The sequence below is a fragment of the Ambystoma mexicanum genome, chromosome 4p, assembly GCF_040938575.1.
Source record: "Ambystoma mexicanum isolate Mex_15411 chromosome 4p, UKY_AmexF1_1, whole genome shotgun sequence".
In the NCBI taxonomy this organism is placed as follows: domain Eukaryota; kingdom Metazoa; phylum Chordata; class Amphibia; order Caudata; family Ambystomatidae; genus Ambystoma; species Ambystoma mexicanum.
In genome coordinates, this window is record NC_090927.1 from 71,022,906 (window position 1) to 71,039,655 (window position 16,750).

General features: G+C 50.0%; 1 protein-coding gene across 1 annotated transcript in view; it reads right to left on the reverse strand.

The window, feature by feature from the left end:
- LOC138453008 (zinc finger protein 420-like) overlaps positions 1 to 14,809 on the reverse strand; it is a 98,484-nt gene extending 83,675 nt beyond the window's left edge. The window contains exon 1 of the mRNA XM_069605415.1: positions 14,513 to 14,809. The gene's annotated coding sequence lies outside the window, so the exon portion shown is untranslated. The remainder of the gene's footprint in view (positions 1 to 14,512) is intronic.
- Between the last annotated feature and the right edge of the window lie 1,941 nt (positions 14,810 to 16,750).

A 16,750-nucleotide genomic window follows, 5' to 3' on the forward strand; every position in this document is an offset into this window, starting at 1 on the left:
TCTCTTCTGTTGCCTTCCAACTAGCTGAAGATGCAGCCCAACAGCGGCTGTGGAGGCCTGGATCGCGGCCGTGAGGAAGATGGATGAAACCGCAATGTCCGGCAACAGGTGAGTAATGGTTGTGGCCTTAAACTTAATGTCTGTTAAGTGTCTAACCTTGCCTTTCGTTTTTATTTGCAGGTGCTGCGGTCGCGGGTGAAGCGCATTGTGCTGCGGTGTCAAGATGAAGGGTTCAGCGTCCCGGGCAGAATGGAAGGTGAGCCGCGCTGCCAGGATGAAGATGTCTGCGCTCCGAGATGTTTGAAGGTGAGCTGCGGTACCAGGATGAAGAGGTCTGCGCTCCGAGATGTTTGAAGGTGAGTCGTGGTGCTAAGAAGACGCGCACAGGTGAAAGCAGGATCCCACAGGTGGTAAGTATGGAGGCAAATGACAGGACTTCCACAGGTAAGTTGAATCCCAGGCAGCGGTGAGCGTTACGCTGCATGGAAGAGCAGAATAACGCAAAACGTCTGCCTCATGGATCAGAGCAGTTTATATAGCTGTGATCGTGGGCACGCCCACTAAGCTTGGCTTGCCTGCCACACCCTGCCATTCCTAGCATGTGCCAGGCAACCCAATAGAAGTAGCCCCACCCAAGAGTGCACATGGGGCTGCTTTAAAGATGAAAGTTCCAATGTTTACACACAGTGCTCCCGAAATGAGGTGCTATGTCCATAATAAAAGGTGTTTTAACCAGAAATTAATCTCTTGTTTATTGTTCTTTATGAGCCTGGCATCAAAGGCGCCAGGACTGTGTCCAACCGGGCCCCCTGTGTGTGTGTGACCCTGTGAGGTCTGTGTCCTTGACCCGATGACCATGACAGATTGAGGGCCACTAGGTTTAGGAAACGACCTCAACAGGGGAGTTCTATAGCGACTCCCTTCTTTATTTGCTTATACGTGAACATTGAACATTTTTCTTAATTTACCACTTTTCTATGCCCTCATGGGGGCTTTGCTGGGGACTCTGGGCTTAATTTGGCATATTTTCTACCCACCTTGCATTTCTTCCGCCACTGAGGGGGTTTGTCTGTCTCTTGTCTGTCTCTTGTCACCTCTGTCCCTGGCTCTTACTGGGCCCAGTCGGGATCTGTTGCTGTGTTCTGTTAAATGCTGAAGCACCTGCTTGGCCTCTTCTGGGGTGACAACTCGGTATTCTTCTCCTTCCCATTTGGAGGTGAAGTTAAAGGGGTATCCCCACCATTATCGCACTGGTCTTTCTGTTAGCCAGGCAGTGAGAGGTTTGCATGCTCTCCTCCTGCTTAGTGTGAAGTTCGATAGATCTTGAAATATCTTTAGTTTCGACCCTCGGAACAAAATTTCTGAAGTCTGCTTCGCTTTGAGGAGTATTTCCGCTTTTTCCTTGTAGCTTAAGAATCTTACCACTATCGACCTTGGCCCTCCTGCAATGGCCCGGCCTCCTCTGTGGGCTCTTTTGATGCGCACGGGTTTGCACCCTTCTGTTGTGAATATGTGATTTATTATTTCCTAGACTTTCCTCTCGACCACGGCTGGCGTCTCCCCGCCCGCTCTCAATTGCTTCCACCTTCTCCCTGATTTCTATTATCGATACTTGTATAACTGCCTACAAAGAGCGGATCTCCGACATGATTCCGGCAATGTCCTCCTTTGTTGCTTGCCCATTCATCATGTCGGCTGGCTCCACCAGTGTATGACCCCGCCTGAATTGCTGAAGTCTGTCCAGGCTTCTCCCAGAGTTTGGCTTTGCTCTCTTTTGCCTGACTTTGGTTGGAGTGATTCCTGGGTTACAGGGCAGGTTCCCCTGGGGTTTCCCCTGTTGCTTCCAGGTTTCCCTTGCTTGTTTCAGGGCGCTTTGGGTCGTTGGTGGAGTATTAGCTCTTCCTTTTATCCTCCTTTGCGGAGGGGGGTGTGAGGGCCAGCTTTATTCCTGATATTGGGGGGGGATCTCCTTTGTTGTGTGGGCAGGCTCAGCGTTACTGCCTCTGTCAGGCAGCATCAGAAATTGGGGCCCCTATGTCATCCCCTGCCCGCTGCCCTTGCACCATCCGGGCTCCTACTTTTCATCTGGTGGGCTTTATTCCCCAGAGTAGTCCTTCGCTCAGGTGAAAATAACCGACTCTATGGGCGGTCGATGTTTGTGCAGCCGCCCTTTCACGTTCCCCCCTGCTCCCCGAGTTCTTCTCACTGATCTGTCCCCTGATGGCAGCCAATACTCTACGGCAGCTGTGCCTAGTTCCTGAGCTTTATATGATGGTGCGGGAGGCTAATGAACTGTTTGAGCGCCAGGGCACTGTATCCCGCTCTTTCGCTGGCTTGGAGGTGCGCTAGTTGCTTTCTTATGAGGCTTGGACAGGGTGCAGTCTCTTACCTCTTCTGTTTTTTCCTGCTGCGCGGCTTGAAGGTTTCTCGCCTGCCCACAGCGTTCCTGCAACTGCCGCCCCTGCTTCTGACCCTTTCCCGGTCCAGACTCTCTGCTGAGGCGATGCGATCCTACGCAGTGTCCTCTTTCTTCCTTTCTTAGGCGTGATCTTCCATGCCTTTCATGGCCCTGGTTTTTGATAGCCCCGCCTGGGCTTGGGCTGTAGCACGGTGCTGGTCCGTTCCTGCGCCTCCCAAGCATTCTTCCACCTTTCTTTTTTCTGGGGCCTGGCCGTTCTTGTCTCTGTTTTGCCGCAGCCCACCCCAGCAGGCTTACCTGTGTGTGGACCGGGGCAGGTCGTGTGGACCAGCCCAGTCGCCTACCTCCTGGCCGTCTTCCGGAGATCTCTAAGGGCCGTGCCTCTCTTTTGCCAGGAGACGGGCAATGCTTTCCCCGCCTCCACTATTAGCCCGCTCCAGGAATCTCTCTCTTCGTGGGAACCTCTCCGAGGGCGACCCGATCCGCAACCGAGGTTCCATGGCTGCCCGGTTCTCTTGGCACAATCTTCACCAGATCTTCGGTCCCACTACCTCCAGTGTGGTGCTTTCTGTTCGTGGGCCGGACGCCTGCATGCACGGTGGGGGAGGGGCCTGTATCTTTGTCAGCGGGTGTTTCATCTCCGAGTACTGCTTATATCTGCTTTATGCTCCAGTGAACCACAGTGCCAATGTTCACCCGTCCGTTCCAACTGTATTTCTTTCGCCAGGATGTCGTAAATCGCTCTATTTCATCTCTTTTCACCCCGTTGAGACGGGAGCCTCGGATCAGGCGGCCATTGCCATCCACGTCCCCTAGTGGTCTCCTCCTTATCTCACTTTTTAACAAGGAATGCATAATTACAGCAATTTACAATGAAGCAGTCCAAATGAAGCCACTCCAAACAATTGCACACAAAGCGCTCATCAACCCAGTAAAGCAAGGTACGAGCACAGATTTCTGGCTGCTTGGAATTCAACAGCACAAGGCAGAATGTTCTAACGCCAAATTGCTTTGCTTTTTCAAAATACGAGTACGGATATCTATATTTCTTATCTTTCTCCCCAATACACTAAATAGAAAAAACAATGTAAAATTGAAAGGCAATGATTCATACCCACACACTCTCAGCTAGGTTATGGCCGTGCATTACACAAATAAATACACTAAAAGTGTTACATGAAACAAAAAGTTAGTAATACATCACTGTTAAAGCACCTTTTCTGCAACTCTTCATCTCAGCCAAAATCTGCACCGGGGAACTCCAGACCAGGTGAACAGAGAGATTTGTGCTTAACAGGCAATTAGGAAGCGAAAAGTCTATCCTCCCCCCGAAGCTCCATCTGATCTCCTGGTCCGGTGCTCCCCAATTTAATCCTCCCACAAATGCAGCATAGTATTTTTCCAGAAAGTCCACGTGTTGGAAGCATCCACTGGCATTCGGCCGAAATGTCACATGAAAGACTCCAAGAGACCTCTTTCTTATGGCAGTTCGAAAGACAACGTAGTTTGCTTTCGGCTCTTGCAATGTTATCAGGCGCTTTATTCAAAACAGTCCCTGAAATACTGCAGACTGGAACAATATATTTTTCTAGTTATTCAATGAATGCAGACAGTATTCAGAGCCCACATTAAAATGCAGCCTTCACTGAGGCTTAAGGAAAATGTCCACTGCTGCACCCAGAATGCATTTCAAACAGAGGTAAAGATATTACATTTTTATAAGCATCACACCAAGTCACAGCAATGCTTGCCTGGGCATCATGAGCATTTATGAAGGTGGCTAGCCCAAGTCCGAGGAATACCTGCCCGGGCATCATGAGCAGATATGAAGGTGTCCAGCCCAAGCCACAGGAATACCTGCCTGGGCATCATGAGCAGATATGAAGGTGTCCAGCCCAAGCCACAGGAATACCGGCCTGGGCATCATGAGCATCTATGAAGGTGGCCAGCCCAAGCCACAGGAATACCTGCCTGGGCATAAGCATATATGAAGGTGGCCAGCCCAAGCCACAGTAACACCTGCCTGGCATCATGAGCATATATGAAGGTGGCCAGCCCAAGTCACAGGAATACCTGCCTGGGCATCATGAGCATCTATGAAGGTGGCCAGCCCAAGCCACAGGAATACCTGCCTGGGCATCAATGAGCATCTATGAAGGTGGCCAGCCCAAGCCACAGGAATACCTGCCTGGGCATCAATGAGCATCTATGAAGGTGGCCAGCCCAAGCCACAGGAATACCTGCCTGGGCATCAATGAGCATCTATGAAGGTGGCCAGCCCAAGCCACGGGAATACCTGCCTGGGCATCATGAGCATCTATGAAGGTGGCCAGCCCAAGCCACAGTAACACCTGCCTGGCATCATGAGCATATATGAAGGTGGCCAGCCCAAGCCACAGGAATACCTGCCTGGGCATCAATGAGCATCTATGAAGGTGGCCAGCCCAAGCCACGGGAATACCTGCCTGGGCATCATGAGCATCTATGAAGGTGGCCAGCCCAAGCCACAATAACACCTGCCTGGCATCATGAGCATATATGAAGGTGGCCAGCCCAAGTCACAGGAATACCTGCCTGGGCATCATGAGCATCTATGAAGGTGGCCAGCCCAAGCCACAGGAATACCTGCCTGGGCATCAATGAGCATCTATGAAGGTGGCCAGCCCAAGCCACAGGAATACCTGCCCGGGCATCATGAGCATCTATGAAGGTGGCCAGCCCAAGCCACAGGAATACCTGCCTGGGCATCATGAGCAGATATGAAGGTGGCCAGCCCAAGTCACAGGAATACCTGCCCGGGCATCATGAGCATATATGAATGTGTCCAGCCCAAGCCACAGGAATACCTGCCTGGGCACCATGAGAATATATGAAGGTGGCCAGCCCAAGCCACAGGAATACCTGCCTGGGCATCAATGAGCATCTATGAAGGTGGCCAGCCCAAGCCCCAGGAATACCTGCCTGGGCATCAATGAGCATCTATGAAGGTGGCCAGCCCAAGCCACAGGAATACCTGCCTGGGCATCATGAGCAGATATGAAGGTGGCCAGCCCAAGCCACAGGAATACCTGCCTGGGCATCAATGAGCATCTATGAATGTGTCCAGCCCAAGCCACAGGAATACCTGCCTGGGCACCATGAGAATATATGAAGGTGGCCAGCCCAAGCCACAGGAATACCTGCCTGGGCATCAATGAGCATATATGAAGGTGTCCAGCCCAAGCCACAGGAAAACCTGCCTGGGCACCATGAGAATATATGAAGGTGGCCAGCCCAAGCCACGGGAATACCTGCCTGGGCATCTATGAAGGTGGCCAGCCCAAGCCCCAGGAATACCTGCCTGGGCATCAATGAGCATCTATGAAGGTGGCCAGCCCAAGCCACGGGAATACCTGCCTGGGCATCAATGAGCATCTATGAAGGTGGCCAGCCCAAGCCACGGGAATACCTGCCTGGGCATCCTGAGCATCTATGAAGGTGGCCAGCCCAAGCCACAGTAACACCTGCCTGGGCATCATGAGCAGATATGAAGGTGGCCAGCCCAAGCCTCAGGAATACCTGCCTGGGCATCATGAGCAGATATGAAGGTGGCCAGCCCAAGCCACAGGAATACCTGCCTGGGCATCAATGAGCATATATGAATGTGTCCAGCCCAAGCCACAGGAATACCTGCCTGGGCACCATGAGAATATATGAAGGTGGCCAGCCCAAGCCACAGGAATACCTGCCTGGGCATCAATGAGCATCTATGAAGGTGGCCAGCCCAAGCCCCAGGAATACCTGCCTGGGCATCAATGGGCAGATATGAATGTGGCCAGCCCAAGCCACAGGAATACCTGCCTGGGCATCAATGAGCATCTATGAATGTGTCCAGCCCAAGCCACAGGAATACCTGCCTGGGCACCATGAGAATATATGAAGGTGGCCAGCCCAAGCCACAGTAATACCTGCCTGGGCATCCTGAGCATCTATGAAGGTGGCCAGCCCAAGTCACAGGAATACCTGCCTGGGCATCATGAGCAGATATGAAGGTGGCCAGCCCAAGCCACAGTAACACCTGCCTGGGCATCATGAGCATCTATGAAGGTGGCCAGCCCAAGCCACAGGAATACCTGCCTGGGCATAAGCATATATGAAGGTGGCCAGCCCAAGCCACAGGAATACCTGCCTGGGCATCCTGAGCATCTATGAAGGTGGCCAGCCCAAGTCACAGGAATGCCTGCCTGGGCATCCTGAGCATCTATGAAGGTGGCCAGCCCAAGTCACAGGAATACCTGCCATGGCATCATGAGCAGATATGAAGGTGCCCAGCCCAAGTCACAGGAATACCTACCCGGGCATCATGAGCATCTATGAAGGTGGCCAGCCCAAGCCACAGGAATACCTGCCTGGGCATCATGAGCATCTATGAAGGTGGCCAGCCCAAGTCACAGGAATACCTGCCTGGGCATCATGAGAATATATGAAGGTGGCCAGCCCAAGCCACAGTAATACCCGCCTGGGCATCATGAGCATCTATGAAGGTGGCCAGCCCAAGTCACAGGAATACCTGCCTGGGCATCATGAGCAGATATGAAGGTGGCCAGCCCAAGCCACAGGAATACCTGCCTGGGCATCAATGAGCATCTATGAAGGTGGCCAGCCCAAGTCACAGGAATACCTGCCTGGGCACCATGAGCAGATACAGACCAAGTCACAGGAATACCTGCCCGGGCATTATGAAGATCTATGAAGGTGGCCAGCCCAAGTCACAGGAATACCTGCCTGGGCATCATGAGCAGATACAGACCAAGTCACAGGAATACCCGCCCGGGCATTATGAAGATCTATGAAGGTGGCCAGCCCAAGTCACAGGAATACCTGCCTGAGCATCAATGAGCATCTATGAAGGTGGCCAGCCCAAGTCACAGGAATACCTGCCTGGGCATCATGAGCAGATACAGACCAAGTCACAGGAATACCTGCCCGGGCATTATGAAGATCTATGAAGGTGGCCAGCCCAAGTCACAGGAATACCTGCCTGGGCATCATGAGCAGATACAGACCAAGTCACAGGAATACCCGCCTGGGCATTATGAGGATCTATGAAGGTGGCCAGCCCAAGTCACAGGAATACCTGCCCGGGCATCATGAGCAGATACAGACCAAGTCACAGGAATACCTGCCCGGGCATTATGAGGATCTATGAAGGTGGCCAGCCCAAGTCACAGGAATACCTGCCTGGGCATCCTGAGCATCTATGAAGGTGGCCAACCCAAGCAACAGGAATACCTTCCTGGGCATCAATGGGCATCTATGAAGGTGGCCAGCCCAAGTCACAGGAATACCTGCCTGTGCATCAATGAGCAGATATGAAGGTGTCCAGCCCAAGCCACAGGAATACCTGCCTGGGCATCAATGGGCATCTATGAAGGTGGCCAGCCCAAGTCACAGGAATACCTGCCTGGGCATCATGAGCAGATACGTCCAAGCCACAGGAATACCTGCCAGAGCATCATGAGCATCTATGAAGGTGGCTAGCCCAAGCCACAGTAATACCTGCCCGGGCATGAGCATCTATGAAGATGGTCAGCCCACGCAAGTGATATTTATTGGTTCATGTGCCTCATTATGAATTCGGGGTGTGCCGCAGAATTCGCAACACCTTTCTGCCGCCTGATATCCCGGTGCCACCGGGACATTACAAGTCCTGAGGACCCAGGATATGAGGCGGCAGAAAGTGTAAGTCCCCATTCGCGCACGGGAATGGGGACACGGAAGCACCGGCACCGTTGCTCTTACAACCGCCACTGAAGGGGTCAAAGAATGTTGAAGAAAAGAAAGTCGTGATTTTCCCTACATTGGGGCATGGCTTATCCCGCTTCAGCCACACACACACTACTGGGTCTCTGACTCTTAACCTGAGCACTGCGGTGCTGGCGGGACTTCAATGGGATCAGGCTGAGGTCAGGGTCTCACCACCTGCCCCACAGCTACATGGGCTTCAGTAACTTGCTCAGGGTAACAAGCATTTGGCTGGACACAGCTGGATGCAATTTGCCCTTCTCTGGCTCTCTGGAGATGCAGCTCCTTAACCACACTACTGCCCATTTAGGACATCACACCAGCGCTTCGCCCTCCACTCGTATGCAGACTCTCGAGGCACCTTCCTCTGCAACTTCCTGCTCCTTGGCTCTCCCGGTCTAGTCTGCATCCCCAGTTTGCTCAACTCTGTGTGTTAAACTACACCTTTTATAGTGGAAATGAGAGTCAAGTGGAATCAGGAGTGAACAGTCAATGTTAAATGCCTGACCCTGCCTGTCTCCATTAGTGGAACAACCTAGTGGGAGTTGAGAGAAGTCTTCCCTGTGTTTCCTAAGGTGGTTTTCACAGGTACTTCTCACTACTCTCGGTCACCTCTTCTTCATCCCAGTATAAATTGGAGATGGGGAGGGGGTAACTGAATGAGATTGGAAATATTCCCTATAAGTAGAGGGAGTGGATTTTAGAGTATAATGGAGAAAAGGGGAATTCCCTGTCTCACTGCTCGATGTGGGGTCCTGTCGGGGATTAATACAAAAAGGGTCTGGTATATTACGCTTTCTATTATTCGAGGTGTTATAATAATAGTGATCCCTGGATGTTGGTTTACGTTTCACTTAGTATTTTAGGAATTTAGATTTCCCTTTCTCGATGAAAGCTCATGGAATGGAATGGACCTTGAATGAAAATAGCCCAAGAAGGCTTCAGAGATTTCGTCCTTCTCGCCCATTGGGATACCGCGTCTCCCCTGGGGTCTTCCCATGGGCACAACCCCAGGTTCTTCTACCCAGGTGATCCTCCGTCGCTCATCCACCCCCAGGGCTGGGATCCGAAAGCGACGGCCCTTCCCTGGCAACCTGAATAGGGGATTCTCTGGGTCTACATGGGAGAAAACCCTCCGGTTTCCCACAGTGGCCACGTATATTCCAGGAGAAGATAGAAAATGGACATTTCTTCTCTGATAAAGAGACTGAAAGCTGGTGCTTCGTTGCGATTGATCGCACTCAACAGCCTGGACCAATCACCACTTTCTTCAGAGGCCCTTATCCTATACTGCAAGGCTTGAATGTATTCCCCTGGTCTCTTTACACCCCCAAACCCCTTAGTTACAACTGCTGGAGTCAACTTCTCAGTTTAAGGGGACAGATCAAAACCAAATACCTGGAGAAATTCACGTTCTTGCAAAACAAGGTCATAGACCAACTTAACACATCAATAAAATGTGCTCACTGAAAATCGCTGAGAATGACTCTCTTCTCCTGTGTTCCGCTTCTCAGCAAAGTCACTTTAATAGGTGAATTACAGGTGTTTCTTAGCAACTACTTTGATAAGTTCATACAGTTAAAAGATGGGACTCTTCAGCTTTTCCAATGTGTCCTTGACACTTTGCTGTTCCCTTCTAATGTTCATACTCTTTCTTGGCTTAATCGCTTTACATTTTTTTCTTGACTCCCTTTTCTGATTAGGACAGTTCACTACACTGTCTGAAGGTTTCTCACTTTATTCATACTCACCCATTTTACTAGGACAAGTATTGCGGTTCCAGAAATGATTCTCAGTTAAGTTGCACTCGTCAATATCACTAGGACAAGTAGGATTGTACCAGTAATGATTCACACTTGTTTTCCACTTTTCAATATTACTGGGACAAGTATGATTGTGCCAGAAATGATTCGCAATTAATTTCCTCTCTTCATAACTACTGGGACGAGTAGGATTCATGCACTCGTTATGTTTGTTATCCCTTACGGGTCTCCCGCTGTCCTAGTTAGCTTCTTGTCTTGGGGTTAGCATCACTGTGCCTGCCGGTAGGACAGGAAACTCTTCTTTCTTGGTCAGGTTAGCTTCTGGTCGCTCTCCGGTTTGCTTCCTTCCTCTGCCTCATTTTTTGCAATGACAGAGGCTCCGTGGTCTTGGCGTTGTTGCAGGACTGCACAGCCCACTGTCTCTCGGTCATTCCACCACTCACGCAATATTCACTTCTTTGTGGTTACCTTTCCCCAATGTTTCCTGCTTTCAGATCCCCTTGTGGGAGCCTCCTACGCCAGCTGTCTGCCAGATCGGCATGCAGGACCTCCGGGGGTTCTGTCAGTTTCGTCGGTAACGCTAACAGGCATCGTCCAAGCCTCTCCCTCTGTAACGCAGGTTTGAAACTCCCAGGTTTCTCTCTCTTCGTTGAGGGCGCCTCCATCTCTTTTTATGACATGTAGCTGGGCCTTCCCCAGCATAGTATCTATGTCATCCTCCTTTGTTTGAGTGTTCTGTATCACTCACTCACTATTACTCTAGCATTCTTCTTCTTCACAGTATTAATGGAATATATTTCTTCATGATGTATCAGTGGTTTTATAGCACAGAAACACACAGTAGTTTGATCTTCTTGACTGAAACTTAGTCGTTACTGGTGGGTTTTGAATGAGTAACTCTGGGAGTTCCTCTGCAGAACGGGTGTCCTTGTCCCCAAGGGGGATGGAGGGCTGTGGAGTCTCTCCCATTGAGGTCCTGCTTGCCTCTCTCCCTATGGTTGGTATTGCTTAGTAGACTTACCTGCCTAGCCTCACAGGGAAAGGCTTCCCCCTTGAGAGAAGTGGCTGAATCCTGCGACTCATCGCAGCAGGCACCCTGCATAGTAAGGATCCTTGCACCATGCCTTTCAAATAGAACAAAATGGTGAAATACAGCATGCCAGGAACACTTGTGGATTCTAAGAATGTGTACCAACGAGGTGGAAGAGTCCCCAAAGGAACCCAACTTCCACCATCAAACCAAAAAAGATGTTATTGTTATATAACATACCCTGCAGTAACAAGGGCAAGGTACACCATAAGCCTAAGAGTCTTGAGCTGATCTGAACACAGCTATCCACATATCACCATAGCGTCCACTCCACCAAATGGGGCTTGAAGGCTGCATCATGAGGTTCCTGCTAGTCCAAGTACTAAAGAACGAACCTGAGAATAAATTGAAGGGGTGTTTCTGAAAAGGCACAGCCCCCCTAAAATCAACATGAAAGGCCCGTCTGACTAAACCTTCAGCCATTTTAGAATGCCTAAATTAAGCACGGACTAAGCCAGTGGTCTGCAACCGGCAGCTGTCCAGATGTTTTGGACTGAGACTCCCATGATCCCTCACTGTTCACTATGCTGGTTAGGACTGGTGGAATTTGTAGTCCAAAACATCTGGAAAGCCAAAGGTAAAAGAGCCCTGGACTAAGCCATACCGAGGCACGTATATGGCATGAAAACATTTAAATAATATAATACTGATTTGGAAATGCTCAGATCACTGATCAGGAATTGAGAATTAGCACGCCACCTGCTTCAGGAGGACTTGAGAAACTCTAATCAAGCATTTCTCCTGGTTAGGGTCGTAATTGACCAAACAAACGAACAGAAAGGGAGTAGGATCATAATAGACGTCTCAGCGTGCACTGGTGCTGCCAGAACAGGGATCATAATAGGAGTCACACTGTACACTGGTGCTGCCAGAGCAGGATCATAATAGGAGTCTCAGCGTGCACTGGCGCTGCCAGAACAGGGTTCATAATAGGAGTCACAAAGTACACTGGTGCTGCCAGGGCAGGATCATAATAGGAGTCCTAGCGTGCACTGGTGCTGCCAGAGCAGGGTTCATAATAGGAGTCAAGGAAGAAAATGGTGCTGCCAGAGCAGGATCATAATAGGAGTCACAACGAACAATGCTGCTACAAGAGCAGGATCATAATACGCATCACAGCGTACACGGGTGCTACAAGAGCAGAATCACAATACGCATCACAGCGTACACTGGTGCTGCTTCAGCAGGTTTTATTTGGTACTGAAAAATAAAGGTGTTCATTGCATACAACTTCATGGTACTCAGTGTATCAATCCCCAGAGGACAACCCCATGTACGTCAGGATCCCAGCAGCAGGTGTTTACGTCACCGAGCCATCTGGTGGGTCGTGCAGCAACCTACTCCCCAATGCCACCAGGGCTGAGCCCTCACCCTTAACAGGAGTACCAACTTGCTTCACTGCTCTAGCGCGGACACCATATGCACTGGCATGCCCAGGCTCCTCTCTGATAGATTCCCTTGAAGACACTCCCTCAATTAGCCACCTGAAGAAGAACACTGCTGTGCATGGAGGCAGTAAGTGAACAGCACTCATGAGCAAGCGCTGCGGAAGCAGATCCTATTTTCCAGGCCCTCAGATGGAGAAAGCGGCATGGATAAAGGACTCCTCCAAGAAAACCAAGAGCAGGCAAAGATGGTCTGGCCCAGCTGGGGACCTGCAAGCCCACAGACAAGGTCAATTCTTCTTCTGATGGTTTGTGGAAGTACTAAGTGATAACCAATCGCACCTTAGCATGCATGCCGTCTGTCTGCAACTACCTAGCAGCCAAACAATGGAACGCACTCCCCCCGGCACTGCGTGCAGAAATATCATACTGGGTGTTCCCAAAAGCACTCAAAACACAGCTGTTCTCATAACTCATACCGCTGCCTACTTCCTTAGGGCTTCGTCTTTCCTAACTGCACCTGGAACCTAACTGACAATAACCTGCCTGTATGAACTGTAATAATAATTTTGTATGAACTGCAATCATTTTGTACCTGAAACAGCATCACGTTTCCGTACTGCTTTTTGTGAGCTTTACAAATTAAATAAAATATCAGTAACTGAAACTCCCTCCACTACAAGGCTAAACAGTAAAAGGCTTGACCATTGTATCACAGAATAGTGCCCATTCAGTATCAGTGCCCCGCAGCATATAAAACAAAAGGCGGGAGGAAGTGGAGCAGGCCCTACACAAGCAAAACACCAGGATAACATAACAAGCTAGAGTGCTTCATGTCATTAAGACCAAACTTTAAACGTGTACAATACCTCATTTTTTTTTAAACGAATAATAAAAGAAGAAAAGGGCTGAGGTGCAGCCAAACTCTCACAAATACCAATCGAGTGACCACAGAGACTGGCCAACACAGCTGAAACAAGGTTAGGGAGGTCAGAATCTTTCGTCAATGGGCGTTATCAGAAGTAGAAAATAAGTCACGCGCCTTCCTGCATACAAAAAGTATTGCGGCACTGTCCTGCATACAAAGGCATTCCTGCACTGTCCTTCACACAAAGGCATTCCTACACACAACATTTCTGCACTGTCTGCACACAAAGCCATTCCTGCACTGTCCTGCACACAAAGGCATTCCTTCACACAACGACATTCCTGCACTGTCTGCACACAAAGCTATTCAATCACTGTCCTGCAAACAAAGGCATTCTTGCACGGCCCTGCATACAACAGCATTCCTACACACAAGGGCATTCCAACACTGTCCTGCACGCAGAGGCCTTCCTACGCAAAACTACATTCCGACACTGTCATGCACACAGCCATTCCTGCACACAAAGCATTCCTTCACACAACGACATTCCTACACTGTCTGCACACAAAGCCATTCCTGCATTGTCCTGCACACAACGAGATTCCTGCACACAAAGCCATTCCTAAACTGTCCTGCACACAAAGCCATTCCTGCACTGTCCTGCACACAAAGCCAGTCCTGCACAGTCCTGCATACAAAGCCATTCCTGCACAGTCCTGCATACAAAGCCATTCCTGCACAGTCCTACATACAAAGCCATTCCTGCACAGTCCTGCATACAACAGCATTCCTACACACAAAGGCCTTCCTAAACTGTCCTGCACACAGTCATTCCTGCACAGAAAGGGATAACTACACTCTCCTGCAGACAACGAAGGTTCCTGTACAAAAAGGAATTCCTGTGCAGTCCTGCAGGCATTCCGTCACTGTCCTGCACACCGAGGCATTCCTGCATAAAAACAAAAAAACATTCCCATTGGGGCCGCGTAATTCCCCGCATGTGCCGTGAATAAGCACATGTTTTGCGAGTAAAGTCGATCAGAATTAGCACAGAGCAGTGCCAGGCGTGTGCATCCCCACGGGAGGGACGCCGAAGCGAATAAAGAGGCTTAGAAACAAAGCAAAATAATGATGGAATGTAACGTGTAGGTGCTATTCTCCTGAATCGCAATTTAGGAGAATGCATGGTATTATCCTGCCCACCTGATTGCAAAGCCCTCTCCACAGCGGCCTGTTTGGTCGAGTGTAGGCAGGGGCGAGCCGGTGCAGCACAGCACTGGGAGCCTCCGTCCACCTGGGACACTGGTTAGTTATTCATTACTTGGATATGCACCGGCCTCGCCACGTGTTCGCCGCGCGCCGCGCGCCGCAATGCTCTCTGGGAATGGACACGTGGCACGCGCATATAAGGAGACCTGCTCAGATGACGCAGATCACTGGCAGAAAAGAGGGACAACGTCGGCCAGCGCCTCCAGAGCCTCGTGCAGGAGGCGGCCATCTTGGTACGGAGGAAGAGACACTACGCGTGCTCAATCAGCAAGGATAGGATGTTTTGACACTCGGCAAAAACTGACGTTTCACCGGAAGTACAGTTCGCGCATGCCTTGTAGTACGGAGAATTAACAGACACTGGTTATGAATTTAACCGGAAGTACAGTTGTGCGCATGCCCTGTATTAGGGATACGAACGCCGCTGGTTATGAATATGACGGAAGTACAGTTCTGCGCATGCCCTGCAGTACGGGTAGCCACCGCCACTGGTTATGAATGTTACCGGAAGTACAATTCTGCGCATGCCCTGTAGTAAGGGTACCCATCGCCGTTAGTTATGAATGTTATCGGAAGTAAAGTTCTGCGCATGCCCTGTAGTACAGGTACCCCACCGTTAGTTATGAATATTGCCGGAAGTACAGTTCTGCGCATGCTCGCCAGCAGGGACCCGTTCGAGTTTACGTTATATCTGTTAGCCGGGGTTAACGGGCCTTGCCGTCTCTGGTCCATATACAGCCACCTCGCAAAGGCTACTCATGGAGAAGACAGGTACAGACAGTGGCGACACCTAAAGAACCTTAACCAGAGACATGCATGACCCATACCTGCCCCACCCACAGCCACACAAGACTGCCCATTTGCACATGGCTCCGCCCACCTGTCAAAAAGGTAAACTCTGTTGTTGTAGCCTTCAGTTTGCTTACCATATCACTGGAATGCTATAGTAAGCAAAATGAAGGCGGAGCCGCCACCGAAATAATACTGCTTTCAATCCATGTCATTGGATTGAAAGCAGCATTATTTTGGCGGCAGCGCCTTCAGTTTGCTTACTATAGCATTGAATGAATGATTTTCAGTGCTATGGTAAGTAAAATGAACGTGGCACCGCCGCCGTAATAATACTGCTTTCAAACCAATGACATGGATTAAAAGCACTATTATTATAGTGGTGCAGGCAGTGGGCACAAACATTTCGCGCCGTTTCCGGTCCCGTCATATTCTCCACTTGATTGGCCACCGAAATGCTTAAAATTCTGCCGGTTATGCAGGTATTGGGGGGGGGGAGAATATGAATGAATGTGTGTGTGTGTGTGTGTATATATATATATAGTACTGGGACATGCATTTAATGCAGAACAAGACCGTGCAACAAGAGACGCGAACACACAACACCGACAGAACCCACAAGAAGCAGCCCCACTGGAAGGAAACACGCCTAACGCAGCCATAACCGGAACAAAATCTACAAGAGAAAAATCCTTATACCTCACACCTTACCTCGCAAACAACCACGGTACACCGACACCCCAACAAGGAAACCTCGGAACATGCAAAGAATTTCCTGAAACACGCGAAAAAAGATGGGAGCACTCAACAAGAGAATGGGAGGGCTCCGAACCCATTACACCTTACATCACAAGAACAGAGGGGCAACATCGATTTCCACTACATCCTGCACAATACGGCGAAGCACCAACAACCAACAATTCTACCCCCCACCCAACAATCGGACTCAATGAAGAAACCACCCCTGATCCGCATCTGAGCACCATCACAGCAGAAACACCAAGACTAACCAGCCCTGTTATCAACCTATTGGACCGCTTCAATGAAGAAGCAGCCGTCGCCGTTCTTCATCCTACCAACATCAACGCAGAAACACCACGAACAGACAATCACAAACTTGAGCAACCAATAACCTCAAAACAAAATCTCACCCAGAAAATCCACTGTAACCTAATAAACGCCAGGTCAATGTCCAAACATTCAACTGAAATATACGACCTCCTGTCAGAAGGAGGCATAGACATTCTATTTGTAACCGAAACATGGCTAGACGACAACTACAAGATCACCCTCAACAACTGCCTGCCTGAAAACTTCAAATGCATCCAAACAAACAGAAAATCCAAAAGGGGGGGGGGGGACTAGCGATCATCCACAAGGAAC